The sequence below is a fragment of the Aquarana catesbeiana genome, linkage group LG07, assembly GCF_042186555.1.
Source record: "Aquarana catesbeiana isolate 2022-GZ linkage group LG07, ASM4218655v1, whole genome shotgun sequence".
Classification (NCBI taxonomy): Eukaryota; Metazoa; Chordata; class Amphibia; order Anura; family Ranidae; genus Aquarana; species Aquarana catesbeiana.
In genome coordinates this window covers 202,799,262-202,816,995 of record NC_133330.1, presented here as the reverse complement: position 1 = coordinate 202,816,995, position 17,734 = coordinate 202,799,262, and positions in this window count along the sequence as shown.

The window sequence follows — 17,734 nt, the reverse complement described above, 5'->3', positions numbered from 1 at the left end:
ATGGCTGAGCATGGATGGATGGCTGAGTATGGATAGCATGGATGAATAGCTTAGTATGGATGGCATGGCTGAGCGTGGATGGCATGAATGAGTATGGATGGCATGGCTGAGTATGAATGGGATGGCTGAGCATGGATGGATGGCATGGCTGAGCATGGATGAGTATGGATGTGATGGCTGAGCATGGATAGCGTGGATGAGTAGCTTAGTATGGATGGCATGGCTGAGCGTGGATGGCATGGATGAGTATGGATGGCATGGCTGAGAATGGATGGCATGGATGAGTATGGATGGCATGGCTGAGAATGAATGGCATTGCTGAGCATGGATGGATGAGTATGGATGGGATGGCTGAGCATGGATGGATGGCTGAGTATGGAAGGATGGCTGGGCATGGATAGATGGCTGAATATGGATGGCATGGCTGAGCATGGATGGCTGAGTATGGATGGATGGCTGAGTATGGATGGCATGGCTTAGTATGGATGGCTGTGAGTATGGATGGGATGACTGAGCATGGATGGATGGATGAGACAGGAATGGGCACAGAGCAGCGCTGTGAGCACTACAGATCTAACCCACATTGCTGCTGCAGCCGATCTCTCCCCCTCTCCTCTCACACTGTACCGGCCCTATACTGTGATCCATGATGCGCCGGGTCCCCCAGACCCAACGCTCTTGTATATTCCCAGGTGCACGCCCCATGAGGCACGTGGGTGCGTGGGAGTGCAATTCTGGGAGGACATTATAGTACGCCCTCCCAGAGTTATCCAACCGCCCTGCAGCTGTTTTTCGGTTAAGTGGTTAAGGGGAACCAAAATTTTTTTAAAATGGCGTGGGGTCCCCCCAAAATCCATACCAGGCACTTTGGGTCTGGCATAAATTTCAAGGGGAACTCCACAGCAAAAAAAATTAAAAATTGGTGTGGGGTCCCCCCCCAAAATCCATACCAGACCCTTATCCGAGCAAGTAGCCTGGCAGGCCAGAATAGGGGGGTTGAGCGAGCGCTCTCCCTCCTCCTGAACCATACCAGGCCACTTGCCCTCAACATGGGAAGGATGCTTTGGGGTCCCCCCAAAGCACCTTTTCCCCATGTTAATGGGTGCAAGGGCCTCGTCCCCACAACCCTGACCCGGTGGTTGTGGGTGTCTGCGGGTGGGGGGCTTTTCGAAATCTGGAAGCCCCCTTTAACAAGGGGGCCCCCAGATCCCACCCCCCCAATTGAATAGGTATAGGGTACATTGTGCCCCTACCCATTCACCAAAAAAAGTGTCAAAAAGTAAAGACCACAATACACAGTTTTTGACAATTCCTTTATTTAAAAAAAAAAAATAATAAGTGTCCCTCAATGTCCATCCATCTTCAGTCACGGCGCAGACGGACCCGAAAATACTCCGCCTCCAATGGGGGGCGTCCGGCTGACTGCTGTCTTTTCGCAGGGGCAGCTGCTATATAGGCAAGGGCGAGGCCACCCAGTGACTTAACCGAATGACCCCGCCCCTTCTGATGTCATGTGCCATAAAGCGGAGGTTTTTTTCTTTTCTATTTTACGGGTCTGTCGGGCGCCGTGATTGAAGGATGGACATCGTCGGACACTTTTTTATTTTTTAATAAAGGAATTGTCAAAAACTGTTTATTGTGGTTTTTACTTTTTTACAATTTTTCTGGTGAATGGGTAGGGGTACGATGTACCCCTACCCATTCACATAGTGGGGCAGGATGGGGGGGGCCCCCTTGTTAAAGAGGGCTTCCAGATTCCTATAAGCACCCCGCCTGCAGACCCCTACAACCAATGACCAGGGTTGTGGGGACGAGGCCCTTGTCCCCATCAACATGGGGACAAGGTGCTTTGGGGGGGCCCTTCCAGCGTTGAGGGCAAGCGGTCTGGTATGGTTCATGAGAGGGGGGGCTGCTCGCTCGCCCCCCTTTCCTGGCCTGCCAGGCTGCTTGCTCAGTTAAGAGTCTGGTATGGATTTTGGGGGGGACCCCATGCCATTTTGTTTATTTTGCAGTGGAGTTCCCCTTAAAATCCATACCAGACCCGAAGGGCCTGGTATGGATTTTGGGGGGGACAGCACGCTGTTTTTATTTATAATTTTTGCGCGGAGTTCCCCTTAATATCCATACCAGACCCAAAGGGCCTGGTATGGATTGGGGGGGACCCATGCCAATTTTTTCCTCGATATTTTTATCTATATTGCAGGGGTCCGTCAATAGATTACAACCGCGAGCAATTTTGAATTAAATTTTTTCCTTCAGAAATGTAATTTTGCTGCAACACAGTAAAACACATGAGACAAATGTGCTACTTTACAGGCAGACTAAGGGGACCCCTCCCCCCCAGACATTATATTTAAAGGGATATTACATTTTTATTGTTTCACTTTAAGCGTAATTAAATCACTGCTCCTGAAAAAATGGCCATTTTTAAAACTTTTTTTGCATTGATACATATCCCCTGGGGCAGTACCATGGTCCCCAAACACTTTTCATGGCAATAACTTGCATATAAGCCTTTAAAATTAATACTTTTGATTTTTCACATTCGTGTCCCATACACTTTAATGGTGTTCGCATGTTCGCACAAATTTTTTGTCTGTTAGCATGTTCTGGTGCGAACCAAACTGGGGGGTGTTCGGCTCATCCATAATAACCATACACAATCCATAAAAGAATTAAAAGGAGAAATGGTAGTGCTAAAAAACGGTCAAAGGGAGCTGGCATATGAACTGGAAGATCAGGAGAATAGAAACGGAAGGAACAATTTGAGAATCTGGGGCCTAACAGAATCAACACAGGGGAGGATCTAATGAGAAAGATACAGACGCTATTTATTCCAGTGCTAGGAAGAGAAGAAACTGAGCCTATAAAAATTGAAAGGGTACACAGAATTAGAAGACCAAAAGGCATACCCTTGGAGACCCCAAGAGATGTAAGCGTAAGATTTCTTGACTTTAGGGAAAATAATTTAATTTGGTTAAATTTAAAGGGGCCCCCAGATCCCACCCCCCCAATTGAATAGGTATAGGGTACATTGTACCCCTACCCATTCCCCAAAAAAAGTGTCAAAAAGTAAAGACCACAATACACAGTTTTTGACAATTCCTTTATTAAAAAAAAAATAAATAATAAGTGTCCCGCAATGTCCATCCATCTTCAATCACGGCGCAGACGGACCAGAAAATACTCCGCCTCCATGGGGAGCATCCAGCTGACTGCTGTCTTTTCACAGGGGCAGCTGTTATATAGGCAAGGGTGAGGCCACCCGGTGACGTAACCGAGTGACCCCGCCCCTTCCGATGTCATGTACCATAAAGCAGAGTTTTTTTTTCTTTTCTATTTTACAGGTCCGTCGGGCACCATGATTGAAGGATGGACATTGCCGGACACTTTTTTCTTTTTTAATAAAGGAATTGTCAAAAACAGTTTATTGCAGTTTTTACTTTTTACAATTTTTCTGGTGAATGGATAGGGGTACGATGTACCCCATACCCATTCACATAGTGGGGAGGATCTGGGGGCCCCCTTGTTAAAGAGGGCTTCCAGATTCCTATAAGCCCCCGCAGACCTCTACAACCAATGACCAGGGTTGTGAGGACGAGACCCATTAGTTTGGGGAAATCTGAGGGGGAACCACCTTTAGAATATGAAACCTCTAAGCTACAGATTTTTTCAGACCTATCACAGGAGACCTTAAACAGAAGGCGACAATTAAAACCACTGCTAGATCAATTGCAAAACCATAATGTAAAATACAACTGGGGGTTCCAGGCCTGCTTGATAGGCCAGAAAGACGGACGTATGGCAAAATTAAAGTACCCAGAAGAACTACAGGAGTTCTGTAAAAGTCTAGAAATACCTATCCCAGATTTACCAGGTTGGACTGCAGTGAGTAAAGGAAGAACGCCACAGGTTGAAGAAAGATGGCTATTAGTTCCCAAAAGGAAAGACCAGCATGAGGAAGAAAAAAAATAGAGACTAGAGTATATTGGATCTGGGGGGGAGAGGGGAGGGAATGAGGGCAGGGATTCAAATTAAAATAAAATAAAGTGGATGAGGGACATGGACAGACTGGGGAACTCCAGACCCATACCCCAATGTCAGAAGAGAGTGGGGCGGCAGGAGCGTCAGATAGAGCACCACCTCAAGGGAAAAAGCAGATGGGCAAGGAAGGCCCAGAGGGGTATAACATAGACCTGCTCAAAGACCAAGATGGGGTCTAATACCAACCTACAAGACCACTGGGGAGGGAGAGGGAAGGGGAGGGTGAAGGGGGAGGGATATAGTGTGTGAGAACTATGTATTGGTTTCCGTTCAAGTCCCTTTGGGAAAGGGCCCCCCTCCCTGTGCCACCTAAGGCCCTCCACACCCCCTACCCTGGACTTGGGAATCTGGGGGGGCTAGATGTGAGACGGGGAGGGGAAAGTGGAGATGAAGCAGTATATGACTACTCTGAATTTGCTGACATATAATGTAAGAGGATTAAATTCCCTAGAGAAAAGACATAAGACGTACGCTGCAAACATAATATTCCTGCAAGAGATACGTATAGCACAAGATACAAATATTAAACGATATTCAAAATTCTTCCCAACATGGTATTATAGGGATTCCCCAATTAGAAGGGCAAAAGGAGTAGCAATAGGGATGGGGAAAGATGTTAGCTTTACGTTGGAAGACAGGAAAGTAGACCCAGAGGGACGATTTCTTTTTTTAAAAGGGTCACTACAGGGGATGGAGTGTAGGTTGGCAAATGTGTATTACCCTAATAATAACCCCCAAAAATATGTGAAAGAGATCATGAGAAAATTAATGGCATTTAAGAAGGTCAATCTCATTCTTGCCGGAGATTTCAACTTCTGTATGGACCATAAATTGGACAGTACGTCTGGTGCAGCGGGTGATGAAGATGTCATGAATCAGACTGAGACACAAGTACAGTTAAATCACACTTGTTTAATAATAATAATAAAAAGGTAAACAGAGTAAACGTAGTTAAAACATAGCCAGAGTTCAGGAACTGGAATGGATAGTCAGACAAGCCAAAACGTCAGGGAGCCAGAGATGAGCATAGTAGAACAGCAAGCAGGATCTGGAGCCAGAACGAATGTCAGCCAAGCAAGTCTTCAACAGGAACACAGGAGAGCATCTCTAGAGATGTGACCAAGGCGAAAGCAGAGATCATCTGGGCTGGATGGCTTAAGTAGACAGGACCGACGAGCAGGATATTATCAACAGGTGAGTCACTGAGGAGAGAAAGGAGCTGGCAATTAGCTGACAGCTGAGCGGCCAGCTTTGAGAAGGAAGGGCTGGGCCCAGCCCTGACAGTACCCCCTCCCCAATGACCCCTACCCCTCCGAGGATCACCAGGCTTGAGGGGAAACTGTCTATGGAAGTCACGGAGGAGGACAGGGGTATGTACATCCGAGGATGAGACCCAAGAGCGTTCCTCCGGATCGTACTCTTTCCAATGTACCAGGTACTGTACGTGCCCACTGAACCTACGGGAGTCATCAATGGACTGTACTGTACTTCATACTCCTCATGGTTCTCAACCTGTACAGGTTGAGGACGAGGCCTTGAGGTAGTAAAGCAGTTGCAGACTAAAGGTTTTAATAAGGAGACATAAAATACATTCAAGATGCGCATATTAGAAGGAAGGTCTAATGCGTAAGCCACTGGGTTAATCCTGTGAAGAATATGGAAAGGCCCAATAAACCGAGGTGCGAACTTCAGAGAGGGAACACGAAGTCGGAGGTTGCGAGATGATAGCCAGACCCTGTAGGAAGGCGCAGGCAGGCGTCTGCGATCAGCATGGAGTCTGTACCTATCATTAGCATGTCACAAAGCCTCCTGGACTTGTGCCCAAGTGGAACGAAGACCACAAAGATGGTCCTCTAATGCAGGAATACTCTGCGGAACAAATGAATCAGGCAACATGGACGGTTGGAAACCATAGTTTGCCATAAACGGGACAATCGGGAAGCAGAATTCAAGGCACTATTGTGAGAAAACTCCACCCACGGTAAGAGGTCTGACCAGTTGTTATGATGGGCAGAAATATAGCAATGTAGGAATTGCTCCAATGACTGATTGGCTCATTCTGCAGCCCCATTAGACTGCGGGTGATACACAGAGGAGAAAGCTGAATTCCAAACTGTGCACAAAGGACTCGCCAGAATAAGGACAGGTTCCCCTGTCCGAGGCAATCATCTTGGGTAGCCCATGTAAGTGATAGAACTCCCGACCGAAAATGAAAACCAGTTCCTTAGAAGTGGGCAACTTCTTAAGTGGAATACAATAGGACATTTTCAAGAACCGGTCAACCACCATAAGGATAATTGTGTTGCCCTGGGAGTTGGGTAACTCCACAATTAAATCCATAGACAGGTGGGTCCAGGGCCTCTCTCCATTGGGTATGTATGGGTTGCAGGAGGCCCACTGGAAGGTGTCATGGAGTCTTAATCTGAGCACACATGGAACAGGCAGCTATGAAGGCGGTCACATCAGCACGTAGACTAGGCCACCAGAATTTTTGGGAAATGGCCCACAAGAGTTGATTCTTCCCAGGGTGGCCAGCAGCCTTGGGAGAATGGTAAGTCTAGAGCACGGCAGTATGGAGACTCTCTGGGACAAAGCAGCGGTCACAAGGTTTGTCAGGAGGAGCATGGACCTGAGCAGCAATAGTTTTGTCACCCAAAGGAGAAGTGAGACTAGTGTGAACCGTAGCCAGAATATGATCAGGAGGAATCATAGGAACCCAAACTGACTCCATCTTGGAAGTGGAGGAAAATTGTTGTGACAAAGCGTCAGCCCTTACATTCTTACTACTGGGTAAAAATAAGACAATGTAATTGAATCTAGATAAGAAAAGAGCCCATAACACCCTTCTGGGAGAGAGGCGTTTAGCCTCAGACAAGAATGTGAGATTCTTATGGTCACTAAGAATGAGAACCAGCACAGTGGTACCTTTGAGGAGATGTCTCCATTCTTTCATGGCTAAAACGATCGCTAACAGCTCTCTGTCACCAGTCTCGTAATTGCACTCCGCAGGTGACAATTTCTTGGAAAAGTAGCCAAAAGGATGCATAGCGCTCTCAGAGGTAGGACATTGAGACAGAAGGGTGCCAACTCCAGTCTCAGAAGCATCAACCTCAAGGATTAAAGGTAACGTAGGATCAGGATGTGCCAACACAGGAGCAGAAACAAAGGCAGCCTTGAGACTCTCAAAGGCCTTAATGGACTACGGAGACCAACTCTGTGGGTTACTGTCCTTTCTGGTCATATCAGTCAGGGGCTTGACCAGAGACGAGAAGTTACAAATAAACTTCCGATAATAGTTGTCAAAGCTAAGAAAATGCTGCAGAGGACGTAAACCCACAGGTCAAGGGCTACTGTAGAACTGCTGAAAGTTTCTCTGGGTCCATCGAAAAACCAGCAGTGAAAATGACATAACCCAGGAATTTAACCTGTTCACGATGGAATGCGCACTTCTCCAATTTACAATAGAGATTGTCCTCAGTTTCTGAAGCACATGCAAACACCTGTGTGGTGGCTCTCCAGAGACTTGGAAAATATTAGGATATCGTCGAGATAAACCACCACACATAACTGCAACAAATCTCGGAGGACATTGTTAATGAATTCCTGGAAAACTGCCGGGGCGTTACAAAGGCCAAAAGGCATTACGAGGTACTCATAATGGCCTGTTCTGGTATTAAAGTTTTACCAGACTTACACTCGTCGCCCTCATTAATCCTCACGAGATTGTATGCCCCTCTCAAATTAAGCTTTGTGAAAACCGTTGCTTCCTTGAGGTGGTCAAATAACTCTGTAATCAATGGAATTGGATAGGCATTCTTAATCGTGAAATGATTGAGACCCCTATAATCAATACAAGGTCTCAGTTCACCACTCTTCTTCTTCACAGACCAACTCGGTACCAGGAGGCATGGGAGGTGAGGGAGGCAAGGGTGGGACTTCAAAGTTCGAAGACAAATGTACAGGAGGCTTCCGCAAGCGCTCCTTAAAAGGAAGTCTTTCTCTGAGTCTGGAGTCAATGAGGATGGCAAATGTGATCAACTTCTCCAGCTCAGTAAGTATATCTTGGGCTGCTATCTCATCCTTGATGGTATCCGAGAGACCATGAGAAAAAGCAGCCACGAGGGCCTCATTGTTCCAAGCAACCTCTGCTGCCAGAGTACGGAATTCAATGGCGTAATCGGCAACAGTTCTCGTACTCTATTTGATGGATATGAGACACTTGGCAGCAGAAGTGGAGCATACGGGAATGTCAAATACCCTTTTAAAAGAAGCCACAAACTCAGGGTAACTCAAGACAACAGGTTTTTGCGTCTCCCATAGAGGGTTTGCCAAAGCCAAGGCTCTCTCAGACAGCAAAGATATCACAAAATCTACTTTGCTTCTGTCCTTGGAAAGCGCCTGGGGAAGAATCTCAAAGTATATCTCAACCTGGTTGAAAAACCCTCTGCATTGGAGTGGATCGCCCCCAAATCAAGGGGGGAAGCCGGGCAGAACCAGACATAGCTCTTATAGAGGTAATACTCGAGGCGGGTGCCTGCACAGAGACAGGAGCAGCAGCATGGATGGCCTGCAACACAGGTTGTACTGGAGCAGCCACAGTGGGAGATTCCAGGTGAGCTGTGCGACTCAGGGGCATTTGTAACTCCATTGCAAACTGATCCATGCGGTGTTTCTACTCATCCAATCTGGAAAAGATTTTACCAACAAGTGGCTTGACTGCATCTTCTGAATTCATGGCCTTCACCTACTGTCACAAGCCATGAATCAGACTAAGACAGAAGTACAGTTAAATCACAGAGAGATACATATAGCGCAAGATACAAATATTAAACTATATTCTAAACTTTTCCCAACATGGTATTATGAGGATTCTCCAATTAGAAGGGCCAAAGGAGTAGCAATAAGGATGGGGAAAGATGTTAGCTTTACGTTGGAAGACAGGAAAGTAGACCCAGAGGAATGATTTCTTTTTTTGAAAGGGTCTCTACAGGGGATGGAGTGCATGTTGGCAAACATGTATTGCCCTAATAAAAACCCCCAAAAATATGTGAGAGATCATGAGCAAATTAATGGCATTTAAGAAGGTCATTTTCATTCTTGCCGGAGATTTCAACTTCTGTATGGACCATAGATTGGACAGTACGTTTGGTGCACTGGGTAATGAATATGTCAGAAACCATGAATCAGACTGAGACAGAAGTACAGTTAAATTACACTTGTTTAATAATAATAATAAAAAGGTAAACAGAGTAAACGTAGTAGAAAACATAGGCAGAGTTCAGGAACCGGAACAGATAGTCAGACAAGCCAAAACATCAGGGAACAGCAAACAGGATCTGGAGCCAGAATGAATGTCAGCCAAGCACGTCTTTAACAGGAACACAGGAGAATGTCTCTAGAGATGTGACCAAGGCGAAGGCAGAGATCATCAGGTCTGGACGGCTTAAGTAGACAGGACTAAGGAGTGGGATATCATCAACAGGTGAGTCACTGTGGAGAGAAAGGAGCTGGCAATTAGCTGCCAGCTGAGCGGCCAGCTTTGAGAAGGAAGGGCTGAGGCCAGCCCTGACAGAAGATAAACAATTAAGATTGTTAAAGAAAAAGCTATGCAAACATCAGTTGGTGGATGTGCGGAGAGTCCAACATCCGGGTACAAAAGACTATACATATCATTCGGCAGTGCACAACACGTACTCAAGGCTGGACTACATACTGGTGGAGCATAGACTCCTGGAGGCGATAGAAGAAACATCTATTCGAATAATATCAATCTCGGATCATGCTCCAGTAGTGATGTAGTTGAAGCTTAAAGGGATGTAAAACAAGACAAGCACATGGAGGTTGAATGAAGATCTGATAGAAGATACAGCGGTAGAAAAAAATAATAAAATATGAAATAGAACAATATTTTTTGCTGAATGAGACACCTGAAGTTGCAAGGGCATATATTAGGGGGAAGCTGATCTCTACGGGAAATATACTGATCTACTGCCATTTATATATTTTCTCTGAGTACATACTTGTTCTAAGTCAGTGTTAAACTATTAAAGCCAGTGGGTGAGTATAACACGACTGGATTTATTTTACAACTATACATTCTTTGAAAGTAAAATATATTTTTTAGCACAAAAATGTTTTAATATTGGCGTGCCAAAGACTTACATAAAACTGCAATTAGTGAAAGTTTTGAACAGTGCTATTCTAGAAAAGGTTTGATTGCTATCCAGTAAAAGCCCATTTTCAGCACTGCTTTGTAACGGTTAGCAATTTGCAGATAAAACTATTTCTAGCAATATTTCTAATTCAGTAACTGGGATCGCTGTGCCATTTATAGACCAAAGGAAGTGGAAAATGACAAAGTAATTAGTAAAAGTACATCAAACAATTAATCTTTAAAAAAATCAATTTCTGACTACTTTGTACAGACCAATGCACATAAATAAGAATGATGTACAGAACAACATAAAAGAGACTAGTTTGGCAAGAATAAAATTGACTTGTTCCTTAACAGAGGAAGCCATGATTCAGGGACGATGTACTAGCAGTAGGTGTTAATACTTGGAGATGCATGTCCCAGATGTAATGGGAATGTTGCACATTCAGCCAGAATATGTAATTAAATAATTTTTGTTTATTAAAATACTACCTAAGATATTAAAAACACATTTATAAGCAGATAATACTGGGTTGTATATTAAATGTTCATTTATGTGCATGCTGCCAAAAAAATGCACATTTTATTTTACATTTATTATGTCAAATACCATCATAAAGTAAAACTATTTAGAACTGTGTTATAGTAAATTTACATTTGTATACTTTTTATTTTATGTATAAACCATAAAGGGTAAAAAGAAAAATTATTCAAATTAGCAAAATCTATAACTTTGGAGAATACTTCAATATAATATGGATTGTCTGGAGCTGTTAACACAAGAACAGATGCATACAGGCAATATGAATCAATCTTGGTTACAGAAGGGTTAACACAGTAAAGATATAGAGGTCCTTGATGACGCCCTGGGGAGGGCGAACCGCGTTGACGTAATTTCAGGTTTCAAGACCAAACAACGTCACTTCTGGTTTCGGTGGAACGCATGCTGGGTGCAGCGTTTCCTGCTTTTATCTCTGCAATGCTATATGCGGTTATAATTGTTCTACTTTGTAAGTACCCATCCATGTTTGCACAATAAACTCCTGCCAAACTGTACTTCACCATCAGTCCCTTTTTTTCATTTTGGTGCTATCCTCTGCCTATGCTGTTTATCATCTGCCTATGACCATCATGATTGGGGGAGAATCTTGGACCCTTCTGTAAACTGATGTCCTTTTTTTCTGCACAAATATAGCTTTCTTTTGGTGGTATTTGATTACCACCGCGTGTGTTATTTTTTGTGCTAGAAACAAAAAAAGACTGACAATTAAAAAAAAAACAATATTTTTTATTTTCTGCTATAAAACATATCCAATAAAAAAAAAAAAATACATTTTCTTTATCAGTTTAGGCCAATATGTATTCTGCTACATATTTTTGGTAATAAAAATCCCAATAAGCGTATATTTATTGGTTTGAGCAAGTTATAGCATCTACAAAAAAGGGCATAGATTTATGACATTTGTTTTTAATTTTTTTTTACTAGTAATGACGGTGATCAACGATTTTTAGCGGGACTGCGACATTGCGGCAGACAGATCGGACATCTAACTGACACTTTTTTGGGAACCAGTGACATAATTACAGTGATCAGTGCTAAAAGTATGCACTGACATTGTATAAATGACACTGGCAGGGAAGGGGTTAAAATCAGGTGCGATTCAAAAGTTAAGTATGTTCCCTGTTTGTGCTTTCTTACTGTAGGGGGATGTGCTCACTGCAAGAAGGCATGGATGGGCACAGTGATCCGTGTTCCTGATTAGCAGACCTGACAGAACAACGGTCTGCCTTGTTTACATCGGCAGACCGCTGTTCTATCTCTTGGGGGAACGATTGGTGGGTTCTGGCAGACATCGCATCCATCAGACCCACGGATTGGCTCCCCCTGTGGCCATTGCAGAGATCACTGTACAGGTATGTCGTTTCACGCAGCCGCGCCACCTTGCCGCAGTGGCAACTGCAGCGGGTGGTCTTCAAGTGGTTAATGACGAAAGACACATTTTTGCTTAGGTTGTTCAATGCTGGTAACTGATCTTTGTTTAGGTCTCCACTTCGTATGGGGGAAAGATACATGGTTTTGACTGCTCTTGTTACTTGCGTTTGGAAAGTTCACACGCATGGGAAAGATTTTAATGATGGAAATTTTTTAGACTTTTACTGTCAATTTTTTGTGTACTCTCAACAGGGTTAAGAGATGCAAGGATCGTAGGATGGATCCTCCTGTTCTCTCTATTATTGTAAATTTATCTGTGGTCTGGTCTGGGCAAAAATTGCGGCTCAGGCCAAACACTTGTTCTTCCTCTTCCGTTAAGATATGGGAGGACATGTTTAGGACACTGAGCTGTTCTGTTCTGGGCTTTGGCGGACTATATATTGGTCTGTCAGTCTTTCCCCTGTCTTCGTGCTCCTTCCCTGGGATTGAGTTAAAATGTCTAAGTTTAAATGATTCACTGAAGTTTTTGGTACAGTCCCGTATTAGTAGTTGCAGTAGGCGGCAGAGAACCATCTGAAATGTTCACTGAATCTACTTTAACTATATTTGCTTTTTTGGTTTGTAAAAGTGTGCCATATTTAACCAGTGATTTTTGGGTGATGTTAGCTTTGTTTATGTGCATCCCCATCAGAGGATTTCTTAGGAGAAAGTGAATGTTTCTGTGCATCGCCACCATGCTTACCAGTGTTATACCCACCACCATTACTGTGATAAGGAAGTTGTTGCCCCGTTGTTGCTTGATAGAGATAAGGGCCTCATCCCCACAACCGTGGCTGGTGGTTCTGGGGGTCTGCAGGCAGGGGCTTAACGGAACCTGGAAGCCCCCCCATGTGAATGAGTATCAGGTACATACCTCTACCCATTCACCAAAAAAATGTCGAAGAGTAATAAGAATACACACAAAGTTTTTGACAATTCCTTTATTAAAAAAAATAAAAAGTGTCTCCCAATGTAAATCCATTGGTAATCACACCGCCCACTGCACTGGAAAAATAAAAAAACAAAAACGCTCTCGCCGTCTATGAAGGCTGGCCGCCTACTGCAGGCTCCGCTGTTTGACAATTCTTATATAAGTAAGAGTGACCTGGTGAAATCACCTGTTGGCACCACCCCCATTGGGATGTCACGGAGCGGTGCATGCTGGGTCGGCAATGTCACCTGGTGGCTCCACCCCTTACCTATATAAGAACTACCAAAAGGCAGAGCCTGCAGTATGCCCCCAACCTTTACTGACGGCGGGAGCATTTTGCTGCAGGGGCGGGATCTGGCCCCCCCCTTGTTGAAGGGGGTTCCAGATTCTGATAAGCCCCCCACCCACAGTCCCCCACAACCTAAGGGCCACAGTTGTGGGGATGAGGCCCTTATCCCATCGACACCCACTCCCCTATGATGAGGGCATGTGGCCTGGTATGGTTCAAGAGTGCAAGCGCCCCCCCCCCCCCCCTTTCCTGACCTGCCAGACTGCATGCCCGAATAAGGGTCTGGTATGGATTTTTTTTCCATAAATATTTTATTGTATGTTTTAAAGATTATACAGAGAGCAAAAGAATAAACAGGATATATTTCCATTTGAAGCAAGTCATGTGGTTATACAATTAGACACATTAGTATATTTCAAGGCAAAGAGCACAGATAAAAGAAAAAAAAAACTAATAAGGGAACCCCTTGGAGGGTTAAACACAAAATGGTTTATACAGCGTACATCACCCTCCTAAACCGGCCAAGATGATTATGACAGCTTCAGTACTGGGTAGCGTCACCGGTTCCCTTTTCCATTCTAGGGAAATGTCTATTTAAACGTTTATCCGAACCAATTGACAATGTCAGGTCTTCATAGCAGATATAAGCTCTTTATTTAATAAGTCATGGATGACCCAGAGGTCAGTATTACCTATCCCAGACCTCTTTCTGCACCATTACTGCCCCACAATAGAAAAAAAGGGGGGGGGGGTTGGGTTAGGTAAGGGAATGTAGACACAAGATACCTGACAGAGAGGGGGTGTGTGATCCCACCAGCTACCCTCTCCATCCGCATTAAGTGTCAGCAATTGGTGTCAGCAATTATGTCTCTAGATCATGAGTCAAACGCTGTTTTGTATCAGCGCTCGGTACTGTTGAGAGTTTTTAAAGGAGAACCACGCCTCCCATATAGCTGAGAAAATCGAGATTCTGTCCTGTGAAGTGTAAATCAGCTCCTCCATTGACACTATGCGGTTGATCCGCAGTACCCATGATTTGGTTGAAGGCAGTACTTTGGACCTCCACTGTACCAGTATACACAGCCTGGCTGCATTTATCATGTGCATGGCTACCGACTTATAGTATTTCTTTTGGGGAATTTTCAAACGATGAAGGAGATATTGATCTGGTGTAAATTCTAAGGGGAGAGAGGATATGGCCGTCGTCACCTCATGTACCTTCTTCCAATATGGTTGGATCAGTGTGCAAGTCCACCATATGTGGAGAAAGGTCCCTCTTTCCCTCTCACATCTCCAGCATTGGTCTGAAACTGTCAGGAACATTTTGTTAAGCCTATCCGGGGTCTTATACCATCTGGTTTTGATCTTGTACCCATTTTCCTGCGTGTTCACATTCAGAGAGCCTTTGTGTATAAATAAGTGTATGCGGTCTCAGCTAGTGTCCTCAATCTTTGTGTCCAACACTGATTCCCAGGTTGTATGGTCAGCGCGTAATAAAGAGTATGGTTCCCCAAACATGGAGGCGTACATCGCTGAAATCACATGGCCCAGGGGAGATGAGCTTGAACACAGGGATTCGAACAGGTAGGGGCTTTCGTGTACCCTTCTCTTCTATCTGGATCATCAAGAAAGTGCTTTAATTGAATAAAAGACCAGAAGGGAAATTATTTATTGTTTGATAATGCTTTAAGGTCCTGTTGTCGCATAAACTTGCCTCTATGAAAGAAGTGCTTCCCTTGCATCTCTGCGTATGGCCATTCTTGCGTCAGGTAGGTTCCCATTAACCCTGGTGGGAAATCCGGATTGCCCCTGACAGGGGTAATCGGGCACTCTGTGACTGAAATCGCATGTACTTTGCATGCCCTATCGAATTCATGCATGGTAGCCCCAATGAGGGTGTGTGTGTGGAGATTAGGACTTGCAGGTCTTTTGGAGGACCAGGGGATTGAGCAAAGCTCGATTCCTGATATTAGTTGTTCAAGGTTCACCCAATCTTTGCAGCGGGCATGAATCTTGAAAATCTACAATTCTAGTTCTAGTTAGTGTACTGCCCAATAATAGCCCTGCAGATCTGGAAGGCCAATTCCACCTTTGTATTTTGGTACAACTGGCTTAGCCCATCCGACGCGTGCTGACTTAGTACCCCAAATGAAGGACCTACACATCCTTTTGTAAGCTGCAAAAAAGGTGGGCAATGGACAAATCGGGATAGTTTGCATTTTGTACAACAAATGTGGGAGAACTGTCATCGTCAGTATAGAGGCCCGTCCGAACCAAGAGAGGGTGGGGACGTCCCATTTTTGTAAATCTCTTGTACCCTTTTTAACTCTGATAAAAAGTTTTCTTTATACAGTGCATCTAGCTTTCTTGGGAGTTGGATACCTAAATAGGTGATGGCATCTGTTTTCCATTTAAAGGGGAAATTTGTCTGGCACTGCTGTACTAGGTTTTTTGGTAAAGAGACATTTAGTGCAAACGATTTGGAATAGTTAATTTTTAGGTTAGAAATGCATTTAAAATTCTTGAGGACTGACATAAGGTTAGGCAGGGACGTCAGTGGGGCTGATAGTAAAAGCAGGATGTCGTCTGCGAAAGCTGTGATCTTGTATTCCCTACGATGGACCTCAATACCCTTTATATTCCTGTTGACCTGGATGCAACGTAAGAGGGGTTCCAACTTGAGAATATAGAGTAGGGGCGAGAGAGGACACCCTTGTCTAGTGCCGTTATGGATGGGGAAGGCGTCCGATAGGTGGCCATTGACTTTGATTCTGGTTCTTGGGTTCACATAATGTGCTCCGATGTAGGTACACATGCAGCTCCCCAGACCGAGACCCTCTAACACTGCATCCATATAGTCCCAGGCCACCCGATCGAACGCCTTCTCTGCATCCATTGTGAGGAAAAACCCTTCCCTTTGATTGGAGGTTAACCAATGATGCAAGTTCAGGGCCTTGATGGTGTTGTCTCTGGTTTCCCTTCCAAAGGGACAAAACCTGGCTGATCCATCCCTATCCAGGCTGGTACGTGGTATGACAAGCGAGGTACTAAAATTTTGAGAAGAGCTTTACATCCACATTTAGAAGTGATATTGGCCGATAATTGGCTACATCTGAGGGGTCCCTATTTTCCTTAGGGATCACTGAGATGTAAGCTTCTAGTAAGGTTCCCAAAGGGCAAGGGTCGGTGGGTAGTGTGTTAAAGGCCTTGAGGAAACGTGGAGCTAGTAAGTCTGGGTAGCACTTATAATATTGCGCCGAGAGCCCATCCGGTCCCGAGCTTTTGCCAGGTTTTGTGCTCTTCAAGGCTTCTTCCCATTCCTCCAAAGACAAGGGAGCTTCCAAATCAGCTCGCTCACTGTCAGATAAAGCCTTCGGGCTACAGTTACCAAGAAACTCCTGAAGCATTTCAGAGCGAGCCTTATCTTCCGTAAGACCATGATTTGTCTCCTTAAGATTATAAAGCTTGCTATAGAAGTTAAGGAATTGCTGTGCAATGTCCTCGTTTTTGGAGTGGATTTTCCCTGATGGGTCAGTCACATGGTGAACTGTAGAAGCGACGGTGCGCATTTGCCTACATCTAGCTAATAGCTTCCCTGGTTTGTTGCCTTGTTCAGAAAATAATTTTTGCGTCAGAATATGACGCTTTCGTGCCCTTCTAAAAAGTTCCTCCACTAATAATGATCCGCTAATTCTTTTGCAATCTGAATAGCCCGGGAGCGTTTATGTTGCGCCTCCAGCTTAGTTATTTTTTCAGAAAAGGTCAGTATTAGCGCCTGATGCTCCTTTTTTTTCCCTCGCAGCTATAGCCAAGAGGTGTCCCTGCACCACACATTTATGTGCCTCCCATTGAGTCATGGGAGCTACATCTGGCCTATCATTAAGTTGGAAGCATTCCTGGATGGTCTGTCTAATGTTCTCTGCATCTCCCAGGTCCGCTAAGATAGAGGCATCCAGTCTTCACATCTTAGTGGATCCCTCCCATTGCGGGAACTGTAAAGTCATTGTAATCAGGTGATGGTCAGAGAGTACCATGTTTCCAATGGTGGCGTCAGCTAAGTAGGACAAGTCAGCTTGACGTATAAATATATAGTCCAGCCTCGAGTATCGGTTATGCGGTGCTGAGAAAAATGTGTAATCCCTCTCTTGAGGGTTGAGGGTGCGCCAGGTGTCATGTAATGTAAGTGATGCCAAGTGGAGCTTCACCCGACGTAATGCGGAATAGGGGAAGGAATAGGTGCCTGTCAATGTATCCAAAAGCGGGTCAAGGGCCATATTGAAATCCCTTCCCAGAACCAAAAGGCCTGTCTGGAATGAGGTCAACTGCAACAGGAAGTCTTTCAGA